Below are 18,997 nucleotides of genomic sequence, written 5' to 3'. Positions count from 1 at the left end.
CAATCGTATACAGAACGTGACGGACAGTGGACGAAAAATTTCACTGTGCGGTGAATCAACTAGCGCCGGCACAAATCAGTTAGTCAGTCGACACCACTGACTGTTGTGGTGGCTTCCATCACCTATTAAATCATCGACCTTTGAAGTGGAGCGCGGTGCAGCGCTCCTCGGTGATAGTCCCGTCGCCTTCGCCGGCGACTGTCGTCGCAGCGTAGCGGCGTAATCTACCGATTCACGTTTCTTTTCGATTTATTGGCAAAACCATCGCATCGGCTGCCCTTGGGGTTAATGTCAAGGTGGTAACCGCACAAGTTGTGCTCCCACGAATCGGAATACCGGCGAAATTGTTGCAAACTGCAGCGGTAATCGATTACCGTGTGAGCTTCCAAGCGATATTTGCATGTTTTCCTTTGCATACGTTGTAGTTGCGATGCGGTGCGATTAGTCCACCCAAGGGGCTGTCCATAAACCACGTGGTCATTTTCTTGGGACTTTCCAACCCCCCCCCCCCCCCCCGCGTGGTCATTAGTCCATACAATTTTTTTTATTAGTCCATACAACATGGTCATAGGCCGAACCCCCCCCCCCCCCCCTCATGACCACGTGGTTTATGGACAGCCCCCAAGCAAGATTTGACCATAATCAGATCGTGGGATTTACACGGTTGTGGTACAATAGCGTCAGAAGCCTTAACCCAGGAGCGGTCGCGTCGTGTACTGAGTACACGCGCCATGAAAAATGCACGCTTGTGGTATACAACGTGAACGTGGCGTCACTGCAGGTAGTCGAAGACGCGACTGCTCGAGGGTTAACAAGAGATTACTAAAAGGACTGCGTTATCTATAGTATGGTGCAAAGTTGATCGAAAAAATGTCAATTTTTATACTTGTGTAGCTAAAAGATGATACAACCAAGAGAATACGAACCGATACCGATGGGGTCGACCATGTCGGCGAAAAAGGACTTGCAATTGGAAGCTCGGTACATGATACTGTAAATCTCTCAACTTCATCGGGAGCACCCGCATGCTCGCCGATATACTAGAGGACCGCGGGTTCGGAATCGTAGCACTGCTGGAGCTGTGCGAAGAGGCGCTTGTTGAGTTTATTCAATCTATTCTAGGAAAGCAACTGGACTGGATACGAGTAAGAGTTCTTCTTCTTCTTCTTTATGGCTCGACGTCCGCACTGGGACTTGGTCTGCCTCGCTTCAACTTAGTGTTCTTTGAGCACTTCCACAGTTATTAATTGAAGGGCTTTCTTCGCCTGCCATTGCATGAATTTGTATATTTGAGGCAAGTCAAGAAATTTTTCCCGACCAGCACGGGAATCGAACCCGCCGTCTCCGGATTGGCGATCCAAAGCCTTAACCACTTGGCTAACTGGAGACCCCCGAGTAAGAGTTATTGCCATTTAAAAACCCCGGAAGCCCGCGTCGGATCACAATTCGTACCGTCCTATTGTAATGTTGTAGTGCTTACGGAAGCTGCTAGAGAACATGTTTCTCCATCGGCTTGACACAACAAAGTGTATGACAGTGTACTCGACAGACTCGTATTGAGTCTGGAGGTTAACCTTTCTTCGAATGTCCTCAACCGTGATTGCTTCCAAGAGTTGTCCAATTCCACTATAGTCTTTGATCTGTCCATGTTGCAAGAAATCCGTGGAATTCCAGATCCAGGTCAAGTTGCAACAGAAGGTTGAAGCACTCCCCGTAATTCCTGTGTGAAATTCGATCAATTCTGAGTGCTTTATCGAATCAAGCATATAATATCACCTTGGTATGGGTCCCTTCGCATTGCTCGATCCCTGGCAATGAGAAAGCGGACTTACTCGTCAAGGTGGGCGCTATGGAAGGCGATATTTATGACCGTCATATCGCCTTCAATGACTTCGTTCGTCCAGGAATTCCTCTCGGAATTCTTTCAGGGATTCCTTCAATATTTTTGCAAGGATTGTTACCGAGATTCCTATAGTAAATACTTCCGGGATTTTAAAAGGGATCTCCTTCCGGAATTACATCGATGAATTTCTTCCATGATTCCAACAGAGATTTCTTTCGAATTTTTTCCCTTATCTTCCAAAATTTTTCCTTGGTTTTATCTTAATGATTCCTTCAGAAATTATTCCCAAGATTCCTCTTGGGATTCCTAGATTCCTAGACTTCTCCTGGATTCTTTCAGAGATTCCTTCGAAGATTTCTCCCGGTGTGCTTCAAGAATTTCATTTGAGATTCCTCCCAGTATTCCTTCATTGATTTCTACCGGGGTTCCTTCAAAGAATTCTTCTGAAATCTATTTAGGGATTTCTCTCGAGAATCATAACCGGGACTCTACAAACATTCCGTACGAGATTCTTTCAGGGATTCTTTCATGGACTCATATTGCAGGAATCTTTCGGGAGTTTCTTAGCGCAATATTAGATTCCATGGCAATTTTTCCAGAAGTTTCTTTCAGAAGCGCTGCTGGATTTTCATCCAAAATCCTCTTCGGAGTTTCCTCAGGTGTATTTGAAGAAGTCTCCTTAGGTATTTCTGTGGGAGCTTCTTCAGGAGTTCCTCTAATAGATACTCTAGAGATATTTCTTGCATATCTTTCCGGTATATCACTAGTAGTTTCCTACTGGAACTCCTCCTGGGTTCCCCACAATACTTTTTCCCTGATTTACCTTAGAGATTACTTCCGAGACTCCAGACGGGATACCTTTGGGGATTTCTTCTTGGTTTCCGTTAGGACTTCTTTCCAATAGTAAACTGTGAAAACATTTAATTTCAGACGATCCGCATCCTATGTTTAAGACGGTTTGCTGTAGGATTCTCCCCGGGATTTATTTGGCAATTCCTCTTGGGATTTCTTTCGGAATTTGTTTTGTTATTCCCGAGAGTCTTTCAGGACTTTTTCCAGGATTCTTTCCGGGACTGCTCCTGGGATGCCTTCTAGGACTTCTTCCACGTTTCTTTCAAAAATTCCTTTCGAAATTCGTTCAGCGATTTTACTATCTTAGTATAGTGCAGCAATTTTTAAGAAAAGCTTCTTTTGGATTTTCTTGAAGAATTTTCAGAGAAAGTGCTGGACAAACTTCTGAAAGGGCTCCTGCTGCTGAAGCGACTTCGGATAGAACTCTGATAATAACTTCTGTAGGAACTCCTGGATGAGATCAAGCATGGACTTCTGGGAAAATTCTCGAGAGAAATAGTAATGGAATTCCTGGAGGAATTTTCGGAGTATTTGGGTAAATTACCTCTGAACAAGTTTGTACAGAAGCTCGGAAAGAGTTTCTAGAGTGTTAGGTACGTAGTAGAACATGTCGAGATAAATAAATTCCCCGAGGGTTTCCTGGATGGCCACTTTGACAGAATTCCTGATGAACTTCTTAAAGGAATCCATTGAGAATTTTCGATAAAAAAAATCTGTACTTTGGAGAAAATCTTCGTAAAAATCCCGACTTATTTTCGAAACTACTGGAATTGTTAAAACTTCCACACAAACGTATAGAGATTTTTATTTGCTCCTCCTATAACTCCTCTTAGATCAATCATTCTGAGGAAATACAGGAGACACTACTACGAAATTCCTGCAGAAACAATTGATGAAGCTCCTATAGAAATTCCTCAGACAACTTCTGATGGATCTTTTTTGAGAACTCTTCGGAGAACTTGTTGGAATTTCTGAAAAAACTCGTTGTGAAGCCACTGCAGGAAGGAATTCCACAAAGATGAGTTCTTTGAAGAACTTTTTGTGGTACTTTTGAAAGAGCTGTTAGCCCGGGAGCGGTCGCGTCGTGTACTGAGTACACGCACCATAAAAAATACACGCTTGTGATACACAGCGTGAGTGCAGCTTCACTGTAGGTAGTCAAAGACGCGACTGCTCGAGGGTTAAAAATGGGAATTCCAAAACGTCAGTGATGTCCAGTCAGTGTCGTGCTGGTTCACTTGAGTGGTGAAGCTTTGGCGAGTTAAATATCCTTCATCACAAAGTTTCGTATTATGAACTTCTTAAAGGAATCCATTGAGAATTTTCGATAAAAAAAATCTGTACTTTGGAGAAAATCTTCGTAAAAATCCCGACTTATTTTCGAAACTACTGGAATTGTTAAAACTTCCACACAAACGTATAGAGATTTTTATTTGCTCCTCCTATAACTCCTCTTAGATCAATCATTCTGAGGAAATACAGGAGACACTACTACGAAATTCCTGCAGAAACAATTGATGAAGCTCCTATAGAAATTCCTCAGACAACTTCTGATGGATCTTTTTTGAGAACTCTTCGGAGAACTTGTTGGAATTTCTGAAAAAACTCGTTGTGAAGCCACTGCAGGAAGGAATTCCACAAAGATGAGTTCTTTGAAGAACTTTTTGTGGTACTTTTGAAAGAGCTGTTAGCCCGGGAGCGGTCGCGTCGTGTACTGAGTACACGCACCATAAAAAATACACGCTTGTGATACACAGCGTGAGTGCAGCTTCACTGTAGGTAGTCAAAGACGCGACTGCTCGAGGGTTAAAAATGGGAATTCCAAAACGTCAGTGATGTCCAGTCAGTGTCGTGCTGGTTCACTTGAGTGGTGAAGCTTTGGCGAGTTAAATATCCTTCATCACAAAGTTTCGTATTATGAACTTCTTAAAGGAATCCATTGAGAATTTTCGATAAAAAAAATCTGTACTTTGGAGAAAATCTTCGTAAAAATCCCGACTTATTTTCGAAACTACTGGAATTGTTAAAACTTCCACACAAACGTATAGAGATTTTTATTTGCTCCTCCTATAACTCCTCTTAGATCAATCATTCTGAGGAAATACAGGAGACACTACTACGAAATTCCTGCAGAAACAATTGATGAAGCTCCTATAGAAATTCCTCAGACAACTTCTGATGGATCTTTTTTGAGAACTCTTCGGAGAACTTGTTGGAATTTCTGAAAAAACTCGTTGTGAAGCCACTGCAGGAAGGAATTCCACAAAGATGAGTTCTTTGAAGAACTTTTTGTGGTACTTTTGAAAGAGCTGTTAGCCCGGGAGCGGTCGCGTCGTGTACTGAGTACACGCACCATAAAAAATACACGCTTGTGATACACAGCGTGAGTGCAGCTTCACTGTAGGTAGTCAAAGACGCGACTGCTCGAGGGTTAAAAATGGGAATTCCAAAACGTCAGTGATGTCCAGTCAGTGTCGTGCTGGTTCACTTGAGTGGTGAAGCTTTGGCGAGTTAAATATCCTTCATCACAAAGTTTCGTATTATGCCAAGTAAATTCTATTGAAGTTTTTTAATATAGCTGTCTATAGATTGTTCTAGTCAAGTTATTCTGAGGGTCAATTAGAAATTCCTCTCAAGATTCTTTCATCAATTTCTTCCAAAATTCCTTCAAGAATTTACCCTGGAATTCCACTACGATTCTTGCAGGTATTCCTCTCAGGATTTCTCCCGGCATTGTTTTCTGAGATTCATCCAAAAAATTTTACCGGGATATCTCCCGGAATTCTTTGCGGGATTCCACTTGTCATTCCTTCCAGAATAATCCCTGGAGGATTTTTTTAAGAATTCTTTCTGAAGTTTCTACAGGAACCTTTCGAGATTTTATTAAAGGAATACTTCTGGGAGCTTTCGGCCATTTTGTCAGGAGTTTCTTTTGAACGTGTTGCAAAATTTCGTTTCAGGAGTTGTTTCCAAAATTCTTTCATTAGTTTTGACAGACATTCTAACAGGCATTTCTCTTAAAGTTTATTTAGGAATTCCTGTAGGAGTTCCTTGAAGAATTCCTCTGAAAGCTCGCTCAAGAGTTCCTCTAAAAGACACTTTAAGGATTTCTCTTGACCACCTTTCTGGTGTATCTGTAGATCTGTGGGTAGACTTTTTTTTGGGAATTACTCTAAGAGTTCCTTTAGAGAATCCTTAAAATCCTTAAAAAGAAGTACCAACATTGTTTTTTTATTACTCCAAATGTTTCGTAATGGATTTAATTAATGAAGGATTTTTTTTTTAAACTGCTCTAGGAACTACCGCAAGACGTTTGGTAAGGTATCTTTACTAGAGAGACTTTCAATCTGGTTCAATTTTAAATTATTGGAAGAATTGTGGCAACAATTCCTGGAAGAAATTCTTGAGAAACTACTGGACGAATTTCTAAACGGAGTCCTGCTGGAGGCTATTGCTGAAAGAATGCTCATGGTTATACCAATGGGAACTTGTAGAAGTTATCTAGCAGGAACTTCAGGGAAATTCTCAGAAGAAATTCTGCTGGTAGGAATTTTGTAAAACAGCTCTGTAATATTGCGAGTAATTTGGATGTTATGTATTCTGATCACACGCTGTGTATTCACCTTCCCAATTACACTCTCCTCACATCTCTTCTTTCTAATCCATGGCCTACTACTTCTTATCAAGGATGGGAACACTCACTTGCATTTTTCTGAGCTCAGAAGCGTGCAATCAAGAAACGATGTATGGGAGACTTTTGCCTTATGGTTTTGTCTAAATGTTTTCCGAATAGAGTACAGGTCGCACACGCATACCGAAGTCGAGAGGGATCTATGAAGGCAACTCTCCACGAGGTGAATGTAAATTACACTCACCTTGTGGAGAGTCACTTTCACGGCTCTGTAACGACTTTGGGATACGTGTGCGACCTTTACTTAATTCGGCAAAGTTTGAGACAAAACCACAAGGCAAAAGTCGTCCATACATCGTTTTTTGATTACACGCTTCTGAGCTGAGAAAATAGCAAGTGAGTGTAACTCTTTGCAAGTAAGTGTTCCCATCCCTGCTTCTAATACGATACTACACTCCTCCTTCACTTAATTGTCAATTCCATTAGAATCATTTGCATTACCGTCGTTCGGGGTAACATTGGTCCATCTAACCCACGAATTCAATATAAGTCAGAGAATCCAACGGTAGATGCAAAATATCTTAGAATTATGTATTCTAGTAATCTAGCACATAATATGCATTCCCGTCGTATTCTAAACGTGCGTAATAGTGGCCCAATGTCACCCCGCTTTGGCCCAATGACACCCCGCACGACGGTAGTTAAATAGTTTCTTGAATGATTGGGAATCTTCATTCCACGTCGGCTACGGCGAATCATAGAAGGTTCTTCTGTATCCGAAAGTCTTTGCTTAGTCTCCATTTCTATCGCTTCAACTACTTCTTGCGTATCCATTGCTTCGACGTTACCCTATCTAAGAATTGCTGACGAATATTCTAAAACATCTCCTTCCGATCAATTTCCTGCTGCTTCTGCACTCTTCTTTGTGTCTTTCATTTCGACCGAATGTTGTTCTCGGTTTGCCGCTTCTTGAATAAACCGCTTCAGATGAGCCACATTTCGACGATACATTCCTAAGATTGAATTACTGCTTCCGTAGCCTTTTTTTATCTGTATTAACGAGATTTTTAGCCCTGGGCTAGTTCATCTCGGGACCCACGCTTTACTTCCCCTCCGAAGGAAGAACTCACATTTTGTGAGTTTGTCGGGAGTGGGATTCGATCCTAGGTCCTCGGCGTGATAGTCACGTGTTCTAACCATCCAACCAGGTCCACTCCACATTCCGTAGCCTCTCTGTATAGGGCATCAAAAAACTCCGATCCGAAATTGGCTAATAACTTGTTTTCCATGGCCACAACAACATCTCCTTTTCCAATTATTCCTTTTGGTCCCTTGTTGAGCATCAGATGTTTCTGTAGCTTCAAGTTTCTTAATCCAATCACGATCTTATATTCCTTCCGATAAAACACCTGCGAATGATGTACACTTGACAGTTTGTCTTTCAGAACCCTTCCAAACATGAGAGCTGATGGAGCGATTCCAGTTGTAGAATGCGGTGTCGAGTTGTATTCATTCATCCGCTCTACCTCGCCTATGCGGCGTAGTCTTCAGTTGAGCAATACCATATTCATCACAAAAAATCTTGGATTACTCGCTGATGAACTACGGACCATTATCCGACCTCAATGTTCCCGATACTCCAAAACGGCTGAACGTCTCAGAAAGAGCTTTTTCGATTGCTCGTCTGCATGCCTTGGTCAGTTGGCAACAAAAATGAGATGCAGGAGAGTTGGGTAGGTTGTTACACTCATTCTCCCACAGGTATCGAGGACGGCGTGGTTCAAGGGGTTGGACAGGGGTCGAGATTTCATCAAGATAATGTGTCGACTTATATGTCCAATCACCACTCTCTGGGCTCGCATTTCTATCGAATAGAGCACACAGATAGCAATCGTTGTAGCTGTGGTGCAGGCTATCAAGATATCAACCATGTTGTGTGAGAATACCCCGAGTATGGTATTGCCAGATCTGATTTATGTGCATCCCTCAGGGCGCGAGGAAATCAGAAAAGGAAGATATAAGAGATGTGTTTAGTATACTTCAAGTATATGATCTTGTGTACATGGAGCTTGTGTATGACTTCTTGAAACAAGCTGAAGTCTTCGTTTGATATCCCCGTCTTGTTGTTCCACTTGTCCACCTCGTGTCCCTTCGAAAATCTGTCTGTTTGTATCGTTACAGGTTGTTAGTACACTCTACGGTTGACCAGCAGCAATACGCCACACCATGCTGTCACGTGTCAACGAAAAGCCCCATGACCCTATCCTTTCCTCAAATATTTTTGTTCCCCATAAACTCGATCAAACTGTGAGAAGAACGCAGCGTGGGCGGTAATGCTGCAGCAAGGGACCCGACAAAACGTGGAAAGTCACAAGCAGAAGCGGAAACAGCAGATCCGCATCTTTCGGGAGAAAAAGCGCCGCCTGGAAGAAGCGGAGTGCGAAGAAATGGAACTGCTGTGCCGTTCCCAAGAAACACGGAAGTTCTACCAGAAGCTCAACGTATCCCGCAACGGCTTCGTGCCGCGAGCTGAAATGTGCAGGGATAAGGACGGAGGTCTCTTGACGTACGGACGGACGTGAGGTGATCGAAAGGTGGAAGCAGTACTTCGATCAGCAACTGAATGGCGTGGAGAACGTAGGCACGGGAGACCACGGCAACGGAGGAAACGACGACGCCAGTGCAGCGGAGAACGGAAATGTACCAACTCCCACGCTGAGGGAAGTTAAGGATGCCATTCACCAGCTCAAAACCAACAAACCAGCTGATAAGGATGGTACACCAGCTGAGCTAATCAAGATGGACCCAAAAAAGTTGGCCACCTGTCTTCCATCTGCACTCCGCCGTAGATGGTACGCAACACCTACCGGTCGAAAACTCCTAGGACGCGTTGGTCCTCTGCACGTATGTAGGTAGAGTCCATGTTTCGTGCTCATAGAGGACAACCAGTCTAATCAGCGATTTGTAGATAGTTAACTTCGTGTGACGACAAACTTTGTGGAACTCATAGATATGAACAAACCATAGTTGTTCAAGTTATGTAAGACTTGCCTGTAAGAAACCTAATTAACCCAGTGACAACTTCACTCTCACTGTAAGTGAATTGATTCGCGTTCTATGTACTAGAACCATTGTTTTTCAGCTTCAAACTGCACCTCATTGAACACCGAAACCGAAAAAAAGAGGCAGACATGCAAAAGTTTCCAATTTCATTCCTACGTTCAGAATTGGCACCGTAACCGGTCGATCACCGCAGCTCAACCACCACAAGAGGAAACCACACCACACACTGACTGACTGCGGCTATCTGTGTCCCGCCCGCTGTCAGCATAATTCCTTTAAAATCCCATATTTTTTGTGAGTGCAATCATTTGTCGTTTCACACATTCGATGTTGGTGGAATGAATTTGTGGCAAATTGTGGTTGTTTTTATGAGGTGCCGCCGAAAATATCGTACGATTCACAATCCATCGCGCGCCCCAGGTCGCGGGTGCCATATTACCGCTTACGAGGTGCAAATTGAACGCGTGTTGTAAACCTAACCGATTCGGTCAATCCATTTCACTGGAGGTGGTCGATTATGAGTGTGAATTCGGTTTCCGGCGGGTGGCGTGACGTTGTGGAACGGACAGGCCAGGGATGGCTCCTGACTTGGGATTCATTCATAACTGCGGTCTTTTGGGCAGCTGCATCGTCTCACTCTCCATTAATCAAGGTTATCCAGCAAGCTGGATACACAAGCATCACCCGAAACCAACCGCGCATTGGCAGCAAGAGCAACCACTTGAGAGAGCGAGGCGAGCTGAACAAATTTCGGTACCACCGCAGAGTGAGATCGCGGAAAAAATGTTTGCCCATATTAACTAAAGATAAATGTTGACTTCTAACAACCCACAGCCATGCAGTCAGTGCCAGTGTGCGCGCGGCAATAGAGCAAATAGAATCGTGACGTCGAATTCGAGTTATGCCCCGGCTATCTTGGCACACGGTGCAAGATAATTTCTGCGTAGCGGCGGCGTGACGCAATCGATAACGCAATGGCCTCCGTTCGAGAGCTTATCGAACATTTTTCAAATATTTTGATGCTCGGTAGCTTAGCGTTCCGCCGACGGAAGTGTTTTTCAGTTTTCATGGACGTTATGGGATGGAAAGCTTAGCTCACGTGAAGTACTGTTTTAGCCGGGTACACCACCACCTGCGTAGACTGGCGGTTGAACTTACCAATCAAAGTACCGTAAACTGGCGTTAAATTGTTCCCCGGGTTGAAATTGAGCTTGATTCGACCCCGGTTCACGGTACTGTATTTGAGGGATAAGCCAATAGCTGATTCGATGACTTCATGTGCCCAATGTACAAGAGACGGCACAGACTAGAGTGTGCTACTATCAGAGGGCTTACTCTTTGGAATTCGGCGTACAAGATACTGTCGCGTGTCCTGTTCATCAGATTGAGAACAAACGTTCAACTTGCGGATGATACTAGACAAGTTTCGAGAGTATAACTTGCAGACTCACCCTCTGTTCATTGATGTTGAAGCATCGTACGATTCAGTGGAAAAAAATAAATTTTGGCAGATAATGTCAGAACATGGTTTTCCTGCAAAACTAATTAGGCTGATACGCACAACGCTGGATGGATCATGTTTAGTATGTATAAAACCAACTAGCGCCACTGCGGATAAACCTAGAATCAACTAGTTCACTATCGGACAGCCCTTCATTTGCCGATCAACTTTGCCGACCACGAAATTCTTCTATGTGGTCTGATTCAGCATTTAAGAATTTCTAAAACTCACTAGCGCCACCTACCAGATAAACCTAGAATCATTAAATTCATTATTGGATAGTTCTTGATGTCCTGATCAACTTTACCGAAGACGAAATTTTACTATGTGGTCTGGTTCTCGAGATACAGCAGTTTATAATTTCTGAGGCTCACTAGCGCCACCTAGCAGATAAACCTAGAATCTACTAGTTCACTATCGATCATCTCTTGATTTGCTGATCAAGCTTGCTGAAGACGAAATTCTTCGTGGTGGTCTGATTCTCTAGATACAGCAGTTTAGAATTTCGAAGCCTCACTAGCGCCTCCTAGCGAATAAACCTAGAATCAATCAGTTCACTATCGGACAGCTCTTGATGTCCTGAACAACTTTGTCGAAGATGAAGTTCTTCTAAGTGGTCTGGTTCTCGAGATACAGCAGTTTAGATTTTCTTAGACTCACTAGCGCCACGTAGCAGATAAACCTAGAATCAACTAGTTCACTATCGAACAGCTCTTGATTTGCTTATCAACCCTGCCGAAGATGAAATTCTTCTGGTGATCTGACTCTCGAGATACAGCAATTTAGAATATCTTAGGCTCACTAGCGCCACCTAGTGGATAAACCAAGAATCAACCCGATCACTATCGGACAGCTCTTAATTTTCTGATCAACTCTGCCGAAGACGAAATTCTTCTTGGTGGTCTGATTCTCGAGATACAGCCGTTTAGAATTTCGAAGCCTCACTAGCGCCACCTAGCGGATAAACTTAGAATCATTAAATTCACTATTTGATAGTTCTTGAAGTCCTGATCAACTTTGCCGAAGACGAAGTTCTTCTAAGTGGTCTGGTTCTCGAGATACAGCAGGTTAGATTTTCTTAGACTCACTAGCGCCACGTAGCAGATAAACCTAGAATCGAATAGTTCACAATCGAACAGTTCTTGATTTGCTGATCAACCCTGCTGAAGACGAAATTCTTCTTCGTTGTGTGATTCTCGAGATACAGCAGTTTGGAATTTCGAAGCCTCGTTAGCGCCACCTAGCGGATAAACCTAGAATCACCTAGTTCACTGTCGGACAGCTCTTGATGTTCTGATCTGCTTTGTCGAAGACGAGATTCTCCTATGTCGTCTGACTCTCGAGATACATCATTTAAGAATTTCTCAAAATCACTAGCGCCTCCTAGCGGATAAACCTAGAATCATCTTATTCACTATTTGATAGTTCTTGGTGTCCTGAACAACTTTGCCGAAGATGAAATTCTTCTGGTGGTTTGTAACTAGCTTAGGTCCCATAACTTAGAATCGAAAACGAAATTTGATCTGTATAAGACGCTGATTCTTCCGGTTGCCTTCTACAGTCACGAGGCGTGGGCTTTAGAAAAGGTAGACCAAAAAGTTTTCTGTATTTTTTAACGCAAAGTGATGTGGATGATTTTCGGTTGGAAACAAGTAAATGAAGTGTGGCGCAGACGCATGAATCACGAATTGTACCAAGTATTTAAAGAAGCGAATTGGGAAATGCATAAAACACGGCAGACTTCAGTGGGCTGATCACGTAGTGCAAATATCGGAAGAATTAAAAGCGCAAACAATATTCAGCAGGGGCCAGGTAGAGGTCGACGACTTCGTGAATGATCGCGAACACGCTGGCTGCACGCGGTTGAAGAAGACCTCCCAAGATTAGTCAAATAGACTAGAAGAGGTTTTAAGAACCATTATGAAACCAAAATCATAGTTATTAGGTTTTATGATGGTTTTAAATAGGGTAAAAACACTAGACTTCGCCCCCTAAGATTCTGCACTAATCTTCGCCACTTCATACAAAAAAAATAGCATTTGTATTAAGGGGGCGAAGACTAGAGCAGTGGCGAAGTCTAGTGCTTTTACCCTACCTCTACAAGATGAATTGGCTATCAAAATTTTACTTGGGCTGGGAATCCTGCCCACTCATAGAAACAGGAGATATATTGCCCTAGACCGATGAAGATGGTGCTTTACTATACGCTCGACGTTTGAGTAAAGTTGCTTCGTAACCAACGAGGTATCACGGTACTTATTCTTAAGACTAAAGAGTTTATTCTTAAGTCCCTCCGAGGCTTCCTTCAAAGGTTTGCCATGATTTTCATAATAAGTTTCTCCGAAAATTATTTAAACTGTTTTTTTCTTAAATTCCTTCAGTTGCTCTGGGCATTTCTAAAAATTCCTTCTGAAGTTTTTTGGAATTCTTTCAAGATTACCTCTGAGAATTCCTTTCAGAGTTCCTTAGAGAATCCCATTTAAATTCCTTCAGAAGTTTCTCCGGGAAATCGTATTGGAGTTTTTCCTCCAAGATGACCTTTGTGAATTTGTTTTCGAGTTTGTTTGGCAGTTTTCAGGAATTCATCAGGATAAAGCCTTCACCGGGGATTACTTTGTGAGTTTCTCGAGGAATGCCTGCAATAGTTTCTAATGAAGTTCGGGTATTTCTTTTGAAGTTTTTTTTTTCAGAAATGTCTTCAAGAATTCCTCTAGTAGTTCCTTTGAGAGTTATTTCGGGAACTCCTGCAAGAGTTCAAAAGCTCTCGAAGGAGCTTCTCTTAAATTCCTCCAGAAATTTCTTCGGGATTTCTTTCTATAATTTATTCATGAAGTAGTCTGAGAATTCCTTAAAACATTTTCCAGAAATCTTTTTCAATAAATTCTCCGTCATTTCTTCTAGAAGTTTCTCCAGGAGCTTCTTTCAGAAGTTACTTTGGAAAATAAGGTTCAGAAATCCCCAAACCTCCTGCAAGTGCGTCACATAGGGATCCTTCAGACACAATTTGAATACTGCCAATATTCTTAGGAACATCTGAAATTTTCCAATGGCAAATTTTGTCTTTCTCAAAAGTAGGATTATTTTGAAAATTCTGCAACGTATCTTTTTAAATATATTCCTGGGTATTTTCAAGTCCATTGAATATTCGTGAAATGTTGATCGCTAGAGCTTTCCCAAAATTTTCCCCATTATTGTAGAAACTTCAGAAAAAATCCCAGGCTCATCTCCGAGAAAAAATCCAGGTGAAATCATAGGTTAAAATCCTGGTAAAACTGCAGATGGAACTCCCAAAGGAGTCTCAAGGGGATTGCCTTGAGGAATTTTCAAGAAGCCCTCGCAGAAGTTTTCGGTAGAAATTTTGGAGTAGAACTCCAGTAAGAATTACAGACACAAAATACGCTGCAATAATTCCAGGAAACTTTCGTGCGAATTGCCACAGGATTTTTGCGTCACGAACTTGGAAAATTTGAAAAAAACCTATGAGGTTTTTTGATGATTTTATGTAGGGAATGCTGGAAGAGAATCTGCAAGAAATTCCAAGTAGATTTCAGAAGGTACTGAACGCAACAGTTCCTGAAAAAACTAACGTAAGAATTTCGGGAAGATTTCCCGGAGGAACTTCCTGAAGAATTCCAAGAGGATCCTGATGCAGTTCCTTTTGGCACTGTTTTTAAACTATCAAGACTTATTTTCAGTCGTCTGAGACCCTTACGAATGGTAGACTTTGGCCAGATTCTCCTCCCTATTCAGAGCCTACGTGGTTTATGGACGTACTGCTAGTAAATTCTGGAAGAACTTACGGAGGATTTTTTGGAATTTTTCTCGGAGTAACACCTTGCCGGCTTCCGGAGTAACTTCTGGAAAAAATTCTGGAGTAACTTTCGAACAAAACCCTGGAGGTACTTCTAAACGATTTTCCGGAACATGTTTCAGAAAAAAACTTCTGGAATGAATTCCAAATGGGCTTCGGCAAGAGATCACAAAGAAAACTTAACCAAAGTTCTCAAAGCAAGTTTTAAAAGAATCACAGCAGGAATATATAGAAGAGTTTCCGAAACGAGTTCCGGGAGAATTTCTTGAAGAGTTCCCAGTGGAAACCCCACAGGAAACCCAAAGGAACTTCTAAGAGTACTTCCGGAGGAGCTCCCAATAGCAATTCTTAGTGAACTCCTAAAGGAAATTTGGATAGGTTTTCTGGAGGATGTATCAGTGAAACTCTAAGAGGAATTCCCAGTGAAGCATCGAAAAAAACAATTAGAAACGACGGGAAGATTTCCCGGAGAAACTTCCAGAAGAATTCTCAGAAAACATTTGAAACAGTTCCCTTTAGGAACTTCCAGAAGAATTTCCAGAAAAAAATCAATAAGAACTTAAGAAGAAACTTCTGGAAGTGTCCGAGCACTTTTGGAAAATTTTCGGAGCAACTCCCGGAAGAATGCATTGGAAAACTTTTGGAAATAAATAACAAAGAATTCCTGAGGTAACTGTCGAAAAAAATCCTGGAGGTACTTTCAGAGAAAGTTGCGGAAAGGATTTTTTATAAAAAAAATCCCAAAAAAACTTTTACAAAAATCCCCGCAGGAACGTCTGGAAGAGTTCCAAAGACAATTCCGTAAAATTTCTTGAAGAATATCCAGTGGAACTCTTACAGAAATTCCTGAAAGAACTCCTAGAAGAACTAGGAGAAGCTCTCAAAAGAATTTTCAGTGAAACTCCTAAAGCAAATTCAAATGGAATTTCTGGAGGAAGTATCAGTGGAACTCTTAGAACAATTCCTTCGGGGATATCGAGAAGAATTTGTCTGAGAAACTTCGAAAAGATCTCCTGGAGAAACCACGAGAAGAGTTCTCAGAGGAACTTTTGAAACGATTCCCTTAAGTAACTTCCAGAAGAATCTCCAGAGGAAGTTCTGAAAGAACTCACGAAGAAACTTTTGAAAGTATTCTCGGAAGAAACTGTGGAAAACTCCCAGAGCCACTGCTGGAAGAATGCTTTGGGAAACTGCTGCAAAAACTTACGGTAGAACTTCCGAAAAAAATCCCTGCAGCAATTTTCGAAAAAAGTATCCTGGGGATACCTACTTCCAGACGAATTTTCGGAAGAATTTCCAAATAAATTTCCGATAGAACTTCTGGAAGAACTTACTCTGAAATTTTTCAAAGAATTCCCTGTGAAACTCTAGAAATACCCGGAGGAACCCATAGAAGTACTCCTGGGGAAACTTTTAAAGAACTTTTATATGGAATTCCCGGAGAAATTATCACTGGAACTCCTAGAAGAATTTCCAGAATATTTTTGAGAAGAATTCAAATAGAACCTTTGAGAAGAATTCCCAGAGAAACTTGGAGAAGAATTCCCAGTAAAACTCGTAGAGAAATTCTCAGCAGTACTCCTAGAAGAAATGGAACTGCTCAAAAGAAAAACGGAAAATTCCGGAGAATTTTCCAGAGGAATCGTCGGAGGAACTCTTGGGGGACCCATGCTTTACTTCTCTGCCGTAGGAAGAACTAACATTTTTGTGAGTTTTTCGGGAGTGGGATTCGATTACAGGTCCGAGGCCTGATGATCACGTGCTTCAATCGTCACAAAAACTCTACCTCATCAGCGATAATCTAGAAATAGAAATTGCTGGTGGAACTCGTATTTTTAGCATTTTACCGGTGGAACTGAGCGCTATTTTGTCAATGGTAACAATAGTGCCGTGTGCAGCATAGTTGTCTAATGCTTTCAAAAAACAAGCTGAGGAAAACGGATTCTGACGCCATTCCAAAATCCAAGATGGTGACTTACATTGTTGAAAAAAAAAAAACTTGAAAATAAGAAGACACAGATTGTTGATTAATTTGCGATTTGGGAGATGAAGTTGAGAAAAAATCGCCTTCTGGTGGAATTCGAACCCACGACTCTGTATTCGCTGGACCGGCGCTTTAACCAACTATGCCACAGAACAGGTTACGATTCTGCGGAACAGAAAACCAAATTGACTCCGAGCCCATACTATGAATGCTCCTATTTTCACAGCTTCATCTCTCTTTCGGCTCAGGGCCTGTCCATAAACTACGCAGTCTCTTAGGGGGGTAAGAGGATTTGGTTTGGTCCACGCTTCATACAAATTTCGAAAAATGTGTATGAACAAAAGTCTACGAGGAGGGAGGGGGAGTCTGAGATGGCCAAAAATGAGTCTACGTAGTTTATGGGCAGCACCTTAGAGCTTCTTCAGTTTGGCTTTCCGCATAATCGTTACCTGTTCTGTGGCTTATTTGGGTGAAGCGCTGATCTAGCGAATACGGAGACGTGAGTTCTAACCCCACCAGAACACGTTTTTTTTTTGAAAATTTCATTTGTCAATCAATTTTGTGTTTTTTTTAACATTCTGTGTCTTCTAATGTTCAAGTTTTACCAGTACGATCCGACGTACCAGTAAATTGGTGCATGCCTGTGAAGGGCAATATTGACATGTGGTGGCTTACAGTTTATGTAAATCAATCGAAACCCATGCAACAGGGGTATTTTTGGAATGGTCTCAACGTATGAATGTCAAAAATCAATGTCCGACGGCATGTTGAATCCCAAAGTAGAGACTTCCATGGGTATTTTTGGAACGGGCACTTCCCTCACTGATTCCTTCTAACTCCTTACTGAATTATCCCTATTACACCTGCTCATTTTTCCGTGGTCACTTTTCACTCATTCGTCATCCCTCACTCTTCACTTCTCTCTTTTCATTTCACTTCATTAACCGCATTGCTCATCTCCCACTTCTCACTCATGGTAGCTCACTTATCACTACTCACTGCTCACAGCTTGACACCCTTTGCTTTCAGTCCTTACTGCTTACTCCTTACTCTTATTTCCACACTGCTTACTTTTCACTCATCACTGCTTATTCCTTACCCCTTACTCTTCATTTTTTGGTTACTTTTCTCACTGATTACTTTTCACTCACTCTTCACCCCTGACTGACCAACTCATTTCTCATGGCTCCACATTCCTCATTGCTCATTCCTCACTGCTCACTCATTCCTTCACCTTCTCTAACAAACTTCTCGCACTAAACTGCTCACTCCATATTCTTGATTGCTTACACCTCACTCTTCATTGCTCACTTCTCATTCCTGACTTCTCATTATTTGTAGAACAACATGTAAAGCTTTTTTAGTTGAACAAAGGACAGCTATTAAGAAAGAAAATGGTCATGGGGCAGACTTTTACCGCTCTCTGGGGCACAAATTTCTCCGGTATTCGAACAGTACCAAATCACTCGACCACATTCCCGAGCAAATTCGGGTGAGGCAAGCAGAGCCCGTCAATACGGTCGTTTCATCCATTCTTTACAAGTCTGTCTCTGAAACCACGTGACAATCGAACTGCAGTCTGTCAGTCAGTGCAGTCAATCAATCCATCACAGCTCTCATCGATGAGTAAGGTTGGGTTGTTTGTACATTTTCTGGGTTCTTCGTTTTTTTTTTCTCCGATGAAGTTGTGAAGCAATCCTCAAGCAGCCAAATCAATAACGCTGCTCTTCAAATCAAGGCAAAAAGTTTTCGACCTTAGTCGCAAAAAATGGGCTGCAAACTTCAACTCACCGTAGCACACCGGTTCGTTAGGTGCGAGAGATCGGTAGAACTGTAGTGGACCCAATTTGTGCGCGGTTGCTTTGAATTTCAAATGACATAACGTTCTTCAACGACTAGTTGAGTGCAAACGAGTCGTCGTCGTCGCCCGTAGCAAATCGTAGGAGATTCTAGTCGTGTCAGCGCAGTGTTGCGTTGTCGGTGACTGTCCGGTCCGTTGAGAATCAATTACAGGCTGCAAGCTCGCGCTAGGTGTTTGACGGACGGGCAAAAACAAAACATAATTATGAAAAATAGGCTTAATTATAGTTTAGTCGGGGCGAGTTGAGTCCCGGTGGCAAAGGTGTCTCTCTGGCTAGAAGGGTCTGGTACAAAGCTGGGAACAGTTAGAAACGAGGCACGCGTTGAACACAAAACCAGAAAACAAGACGACTATAAAACCAGACGACTAAAAGAAAAAAAAAAAAAACAAATAAAACAGGAGACAGCAATATAAAAATATCAATGAAAATGAAAACCAGACAAAACAAAAT

General features: G+C 42.1%; 1 protein-coding gene across 2 annotated transcripts in view; it reads left to right on the top strand.

Moving 5' to 3' along the window:
• LOC109413155 (chondroitin sulfate synthase 1-like) overlaps positions 1-18,997 on the top strand; it is a 74,511-nt gene that overhangs the window by 12,805 nt on the left and 42,709 nt on the right. The window lies entirely within an intron of this gene.

Source organism: Aedes albopictus, chromosome 1 (genome assembly GCF_035046485.1).
Source record: "Aedes albopictus strain Foshan chromosome 1, AalbF5, whole genome shotgun sequence".
Taxonomy (NCBI): Eukaryota; Metazoa; Arthropoda; class Insecta; order Diptera; family Culicidae; genus Aedes; species Aedes albopictus.
The sequence above is the reverse complement of the archived record's forward strand: the minus strand, read 5'-3'. Positions and strand labels throughout refer to the sequence as shown.